The sequence below is a fragment of the Coregonus clupeaformis genome, chromosome 39 (genome assembly GCF_020615455.1).
Source record: "Coregonus clupeaformis isolate EN_2021a chromosome 39, ASM2061545v1, whole genome shotgun sequence".
In the NCBI taxonomy this organism is placed as follows: Eukaryota; Metazoa; Chordata; class Actinopteri; order Salmoniformes; family Salmonidae; genus Coregonus; species Coregonus clupeaformis.
Window position 1 is genome coordinate 9,488,043 of NC_059230.1, and position 8,535 is coordinate 9,496,577.

The window sequence follows — 8,535 nt, forward strand, 5'->3', positions numbered from 1 at the left end:
ATGGAAACTACCTTCATGTCAAATGTCCTAAAACACATCCGTCAACTAATGTCAATCATGAAATAAATGTGACAAGTAGGCTGTAGTAAATATTTCAACTAGTAACAACTTGCGATGTTCAATATTAGAAATATACTCAACCTGGAATGGAGCATTTAGAAGATACATGAAGGAAAGTGAGTGAAATTAAACATGGAGTGATTTTAATGTCATTAAGAACAAATTTAAAAACAGGCTACATGATTGAGGAAAATCATTTATTTCATTCTATATGCTACAAAGAATGCTACAAAGACAAAAGCAATATCTTCCCTAGATGATTAATTGAAAAATAATGGTTTTGCACAAAACGACCACAATAAAACAAAAGGGCAACATTAGTTTCATGTTTAAATAAAATAAAATAATGCTGAACTACTATAGACCAAAATGGGAAAATAAAGAAAATCATTATAATAATTGAATTCTCCTCTCCTGTATGTTTTCTAACTCTGTAACATGTAACGGTATAACATTATACTGAACCTGTAACAATAATGTCTGAACCATAACACCTATCAGTGTATCTGTTTAGACATGAAAAGTTAAGGCATTTACAATGTATCAACCATAATGCTATACAGAATATGACCAGTATATGACTGCTGTTAAAGGACAGCTGCTGAATGAATAATACAACACACAATATATTAAAACACATTCAAATAAGAAAAATACATCTAGCAGTTAATATATCACATTTGATCAAATGGAGGTAAAATGTAAAAACATACAGCATTGGGTCTCACAGTTCTATATTAGAATCCAATGAGTTCCATTCTGATGGTTGTTATGGTGATCAAGGGATCTCAGCCTCACTCTTCTTCAACACGATCACCTGTTCAACACAGAAGTAGTTAATCAGATTGGTCATGTATTTACTTATCCAATACAGTACCACTTAGAAATTGAAATCATATCAGATGATTTACTAGTCAAGACTGTGCTACTTAGAATCCTATCAAATTATTTCCAATGAATGTCCAGCTCTCCCATATCAATAGCAGGGCTATTTACTCCTTATGTCCAGCTCTCCCATATCAATAGCAGGGCTATTTACTCCTTATGTTAAGCTCTCCCATATCAATACCAGGGCTATTTACTCCTTATGTCCAGCTCTCCCATATCAATACCAGGGCTATTTACTCCTTATGTCCAGCTCTCCCATATAAATACCAGGGCTATTTACTCCTCATGTCCAGCTCTCCCATATCAATACCAGGGCTATTTACTCCTTATGTCCAGCTCTCCCATATCAATACCAGGGCTATTTACTCCTTATGTCCAGCCCTCCCATATCAATACCAGGGCTATTTACTACTTATGTCCAGCTCTCCCATATCAATACCAGGGCTATTTACTCCTTATGTCCAGCTCTCCCATATCAATAGCAGGGCTATTTACTCCTTATGTCCAGCTCTCCCATATCAATACCAGGGCTATTTACTCCTTATGTCCAGCTCTCCCATATCAATTCCAGGGCTATTTACTCCTTATGTCCAGCTCTCCCATATCAATACCAGGGCTATTTAATCCTTATATCCAGCTCTCCCATATCAATACCAGGGCTATTTACTCCTTATTTATGTCCAGCTCTCCCGCATCAATACCAGGGCTATTTACTCCTTATTTATGTCCAGCTCTCCCGCATCAATACCAGGGCTATTTACTCCTTATGTCCAGCTCTCCCATATCAATACCAGGGCTATTTAGTCCTTAAGTCCAGCTCTCCCATATCAATACCAGGGCTATATACTCCTTATTTCCAGCTCTCCCATATCAATACCAGGGCTATTTAGTGCTTATTTCCAGCTCTCCCATATCAATCCCAGGGCTATTTACTCCTTATGTCCAGCTGTCCCATATCAATACCAGGGCTATTTACTCCTTATTTATGTCCAGCTCTCCCGCATCAATACCAGGGCTATTTACTCCTTATTTATGTCCAGCTCTCCCATATCAATACCAGGGCTATTTACTCCTTATGTCCAGCTCTCCCATATCAATTCCTGGGCTATTTACTCCTTATGTCCAGCTCTCCCATATCAATACCAGGGCTATTTACTCCTTATGTCCAGCTCTCCCATATCAATACCAGGGCGATTTACTCCTTATGTCCAGCTCTCCCATATCAATACCAGTGCTATTTAGTCCTTAAGTCCAGCTCTCCCATATCAATACCAGGGCTATTTACTCCTTATGTCCAGCTCTCCCATATCAATACCAGGGCTATTTACTCCTTATATCCAGCTCTCCCATATCAATACCAGGGCTATTTAGTCCTTAAGTCCAGCTCTCCCATATCAATACCAGGGCTATATACTCCTTATTTCCAGCTCTCCCATATCAATACCAGGGCTATTTAGTGCTTATTTCCAGCTCTCCCTTATCAATCCCAGGGCTTTTTACTCCTTATGTCCAGCTGTCCAATATCAATACCAGGGCTATTTACTCCTTATTTATGTCCAGCTCTCCCGCATCAATACCAGGGCTATTTACTCCTTATTTATGTCCAGCTCTCCCGCATCAATACCAGGGCTATTTACTCCTTATGTCCAGCTCTCCCATATCAATACCAGGGCTATTTACTCCTTATGTCCAGCTCTCCCATATCAATACCAGGGCTATTTACTCCTTATGTCCAGCTCTCCCATATCAATACCAGGGCGATTTACTCCTTATGTCCAGCTCTCCCATATCAATACCAGTGCTATTTAGTCCTTAAGTCCAGCTCTCCCATATCAATACCAGGGCTATTTACTCCTTATGTCCAGCTCTCCCGCATCAATACCAGGGCTATTTACTCCTTATATCCAGCTCTCCCATATCAATACCAGGGCTATTTAGTCCTTAAGTCCAGCTCTCCCATATCAATACCAGGGCTATATACTCCTTATTTCCAGCTCTCCCATATCAATACCAGGGCTATTTAGTGCTTATTTCCAGCTCTCCCTTATCAATCCCAGGGCTTTTTACTCCTTATGTCCAGCTGTCCAATATCAATACCAGGGCTATTTACTCCTTATTTATGTCCAGCTCTCCCGCATCAATACCAGGGCTATTTACTCCTTATTTATGTCCAGCTCTCCCGCATCAATACCAGGGCTATTTACTCCTTATGTCCAGCTCTCCCATATCAATACCAGGGCTATTTACTCCTTAAGTCCAGCTCTCCCATATCAATACCAGGGCTATTTACTCCTTATGTCCAGCTCTCCCATATCAATACCAGGGCTATTTAGTCCATAAGTCCAGCTCTCCCATATCAATACCAGGGCTATTTACTCCTTATGTCCAGCTCCCATATCAATACCAGGGCTATTTAGTCCTTAAGTCCAGCTCTCCCATATCAATACCAGGGCTATATACTCCTTATTTCCAGCTCTCCCATATCAATACCAGGGCTATTTAGTGCTTATTTCCAGCTCTCCCATATCAATCCCAGGGCTATTTACTCCTTATGTCCAGCTGTCCCATATCAATACCAGGGCTATTTACTCCTTATTTATGTCCAGCTCTCCCATATCAATACCAGGGCTATTTACTCCTTATTTATGTCCAGCTCTCCCATATCAATACCAGGGCTATTTACTCCTTATGTCCAGCTCTCCCATATCAATACCAGGGCTATTTACTCCTTATGTCCAGCTCTCCCATATCAATACCAGGGCTATTTACTCCTTATGTCGAGCTCTCCCATATCAATACCAGGGCTATTTACTCCTTATTTCCAGCTCTCCCATATCAATACCAGGGCTATTTAGTACTTATGACCAGCTCTCCCATATCAATACCAGGGCTATTTACTCCTTATGTCCAGCTCTCCCATATCAATACCAGGGCTATTTACTCCTTATGTCCAGCTCTCCCATATCAATACCAGGGCTATTTACTCCTTATGTCCAGCTCTCCCATATCAATACCAGGGCTATTTACTCCTTATGTCCAGCTCTCCCATATCAATACCAGGGCGATTTACTCCTTATGTCCAGCTCTCCCATATCAATACCAGGGCTATTTAGTCCTTAAGTCCAGCTCTCCCATATCAATACCAGGGCTATTTACTCCTTATGTCCAGCTCTCCCATATCAATACCAGGGCTATTTACTCCTTATTTATGTCCAGCTCTCCCGCATCAATACCAGGGCTATTTACTCCTTATTTATGTCCAGCTCTCCCGCATCAATACCAGGGCTATTTACTCCTTATGTCCAGCTCTCCCATATCAATACCAGGGCTATTTAGTCCTTAAGTCCAGCTCTCCCATATCAATACCAGGGCTATATACTCCTTATTTCCAGCTCTCCCATATCAATACCAGGGCTATTTAGTGCTTATTTCCAGCTCTCCCATATCAATCCCAGGGCTATTTACTCCTTATGTCCAGCTGTCCCATATCAATACCAGGGCTATTTACTCCTTATTTATGTCCAGCTCTCCCGCATCAATACCAGGGCTATTTACTCCTTATTTATGTCCAGCTCTCCCGCATCAATACCAGGGCTATTTACTCCTTATGTCCAGCTCTCCCATATCAATACCAGGGCTATTTAGTCCTTAAGTCCAGCTCTCCCATATCAATACCAGGGCTATTTACTCCTTATTTATGTCCAGCTCTCCCGCATCAATACCAGGGCTATTTACTCCTTATGTCCAGCTCTCCCATATCAATACCAGGGCTATTTACTCCTTATGTCCAGCTCTCCCATATCAATACCAGGGCTATTTACTCCTTATTTTCAGCTCTCCCATATCAATACCAGGGCTATTTACTCCTTATGTCCAGCTCTCCCACATCAATACCAGGGCTATTTACTCCTTATGTCCAGCTCTCCCGCATCAATACCAGGGCTATTTACTCCTTATGTCCAGCTCTCCCATATCAATACCAGGGCTATTTACTCCTTATGTCCAGCTCTCCCATATCAATACCAGGGCTATTTAGTCCTTATTTCCAGCTCTCCCATATCAATACCAGGGCTATTTACTCCTTATGTCCAGCTCTCCCATATCAATACCAGGGCTATTTACTCCTTATGAACAGCTCTCCCATATCAATACCAGGGCTATTTACTCCTTATGTCCAGCTCTCCCATATCAATAGCAGGGCTATTTACTCCTTATGTCCAGCTCTCCCATATCAATACCAGGGCTATTTACTCCTTATGTCCAGCTCTCCCATATCAATACCAGGGCTATTTACTCCTTATGTCCAGCTCTCCCATATCAATACCAGGGCTATTTACTCCTTATGTCCAGCTCTCCCATATCAATACCAGGGCTATTTACTCCTTATGTCGAGCTCTCCCATATCAATACCAGGGCTATTTACTCCTTATTTCCAGCTCTCCCATATCAATACCAGGGCTATTTAGTACTTATGACCAGCTCTCCCATATCAATACCAGGGCTATTTACTCCTTATGTCCAGCTCTCCCATATCAATACCAGGGCTATTTACTCCTTATGTCCAGCTCTCCCATATCAATACCAGGGCTATTTACTCCTTATGTCCAGCTCTCCCATATCAATACCAGGGCTATTTACTCTTTATGTCCAGCTCTCCCATATCAATACCAGGGCGATTTACTCCTTATGTCCAGCTCTCCCATATCAATACCAGGGCTATTTAGTCCTTAAGTCCAGCTTTCCCATATCAATACCAGGGCTATTTACTCCTTATGTCCAGCTCTCCCATATCAATAGCAGGGCTATTTACTCCTTATGTCCAGCTCTCCCATATCAATACCAGGGCTATTTACTCCTTATGTCCAGCTCTCCCATATCAATACCAGGGCTATTTACTCCTTATGTCCAGCTCTCTCATATCAATACCAGGGCTATTTACTCCTTATGTCCAGCTCTCCCATATCAATACCAGGGCTATTTACTCCTTATGTCCAGCTCTCCCATATCAATACCAGGGCTATTTACTCCTTATGTCGAGCTCTCCCATATCAATACCAGGGCTATTTACTCCTTATTTCCAGCTCTCCCATATCAATACCAGGGCTATTTAGTACTTATGACCAGCTCTCCCATATCAATACCAGGGCTATTTAATCCTTATGTCCAGCTCTCCCATATCAATACCAGGGCTATTTACTCCTTATGTCCAGCTCTCCCATATCAATACCAGGGCTATTTACTCCTTATGTCCAGCTCTCCCATATCAATACCAGGGCTATTTACTCCTTATGTCCAGCTCTCCCATATCAATACCAGGGCGATTTACTCCTTATGTCCAGCTCTCCCATATCAATACCAGGGCTATTTACTCCTTATGTCCAGCTCTCCCATATCAATACCAGGGCTATTTACTCCTTATATCCAGCTCTCCCATATCAATACCAGGGCTATTTACTCCTTATGTCCAGCTCTCTCATATCAGTACCAGTGCTATTTACTCCTTATGTCCAGCTCTCCCATATCAATAGCAGGGCTATTTACTCCTTATGTCCAGCTCTCTCATATCAATACCTGGGCTATTTACTCCTTATCAATACCCAGGCTATTTACTGCTAAATGCATGAATTTATATCAGTTACATTACATATTTTGGTAGTTGACCTAATCCATCCTAAGCGGTAACATACTATGGGTCACTCTGTGTTAATACCATATTTTGCCCCTGCAGCTGTTGTGTTGTAAGGTAGAAACTCACCTAATTGGTCTTGGTGTGTCTTCCTGGGTACCCTGGTTTCCCCTAAACAGACAGTTATCAACACTTTAAACATGGTTAATTCAGAGGTACTGTTATCAACACTTTAAAACATGGTTCAATCAGAGGTACTGTTATCAACACTTTAAAACATGGTTCAATCAGAGCTAGTTATCAACACTTTAAAACATGGTTTAATCAGAGCTAGTTTTCAACACTTTAAACATGACTCAGTCAGAGCTAGTTATCAACACTTTAAACATGACTCAGTCAGAGCTAGTTATCAACACTTTAAACATGACTCAATCAGAGCTAGTTATCAACACTTGACAACATGACTCAATCAGAGCTAGTTATCTACACTTTAAACATGACTCAGTCAGAGCTAGTTATCAACACTTGACAACATGACTCAGTCAGAGCTAGTTATCAACACTTTACAACATGACTCAATCAGAGCTAGTTATCAACACTTTAAACATGACTCAGTCAGAGCTAGTTATCAACACTTTAAACATGACTCAGTTAGAGCTAGTTATCAACACTTTAAACATGGTTCAGAGCTAGTTATCAACACTTTACAACATGACTCAGTCAGAGCTAGTTATCAACACTTTACAACATCACTCAGTCAGAGCTAGTTATCAACACTTTAAACATGACTCAGTCAGAGCTAGTTATCAACACTTTAAACATGACTCAGTCAGAGCTAGTTATCAACACTTTAAACATCACTCAGTCAGAGCTAGTTATCAACACTTTAAACATGACTCAGTCAGAGCTAGTTATCAACACTTTAAACATGACTCAATCAGAGGTAGTTATCAACACTTTAAACATGACTCAATCAGAGCTAGTTATCAACACTTTAAACATGACTCAGTCAGAGCTAGTTATCAACACTTTAAACATGACTCAATCAGAGGTAGTTATCAACACTTTAAACATGACTCAATCAGAGCTAGTTATCAACACTTTAAACATGACTCAGTCAGAGCTAGTTATCAACACTTTAAACATGACTCAGTCAGAGCTAGTTATCAACACTTTAAACATGACTCAGTCAGAGCTAGTTATCAACACTTTAAACATGACTCAGTCAGAGCTAGTTATCAACACTTTAAACATGACTCAATCAGAGTTACTGCAGTATTGTCCTAGTTATATAACTCTGATTTACAGCAGGTATTTTGTTGGAATGAGGCGATCCTGTATAAACTCAGGCTCTCACCTTGAGTCCTGCTCCTGCAGTATTTCACCAGCAGTATGATGGTCACCAGCAGGTAGGGAGACATCACTAGTAGACTACACAGCAGCCTGGGTAGAGACATGGACAACACTGGATCTGCAGTTGGAGAAAGAAAACAGTTTAAAACACTGGAGATGCTGGAGAAAGATGGAAATGGCAAGAAAAATACACAGATTTAGAATAATGTTCATACATGTAAAATGTTCAGTATATTTTCATGGTTAGTTACATATAATGTCTCACCTGTCTCTGTCATCACAGTCATCCAGCTCTCTGGTGATTCTCCTTCAGAGTTGGTACACTTGTAGAGTCCTTCATCTGACTTGGATACTGCAGGGATGGTCATCTCTCCTGTAGTCTCATTCCTGATGAGGGATCCATCTTTGTAGAAATCAGCTGTGAGGTTAGAGGGAGTTCTCTGATATCTGCAGCGTAGAGTCACTAAATCTCCCTCAGTCACAGGAAGGGCAGGGCTCTCCAGGATCACAGCACCAGCTGTATATAATATATAAACATCATATATAAACAGGTCTCTCCAGGATCACAGCACCAGCTGTATATAATATATAAACATCATATATAAACA

General features: G+C 40.9%; 1 long non-coding RNA gene across 1 annotated transcript; it reads right to left on the reverse strand.

Moving 5' to 3' along the window:
- Positions 1-370: 370 nt before the first annotated feature.
- LOC123482839 lies at positions 371-8,038 on the reverse strand. The gene is made up of 3 exons (XR_006657946.1): positions 7,932-8,038; positions 6,704-6,745; positions 371-877 (listed from the first exon to the last, which is right to left on the reverse strand). It is a non-coding gene; the product is annotated as an uncharacterized LOC123482839 (long non-coding RNA).
- Between the last annotated feature and the right edge of the window lie 497 nt (positions 8,039-8,535).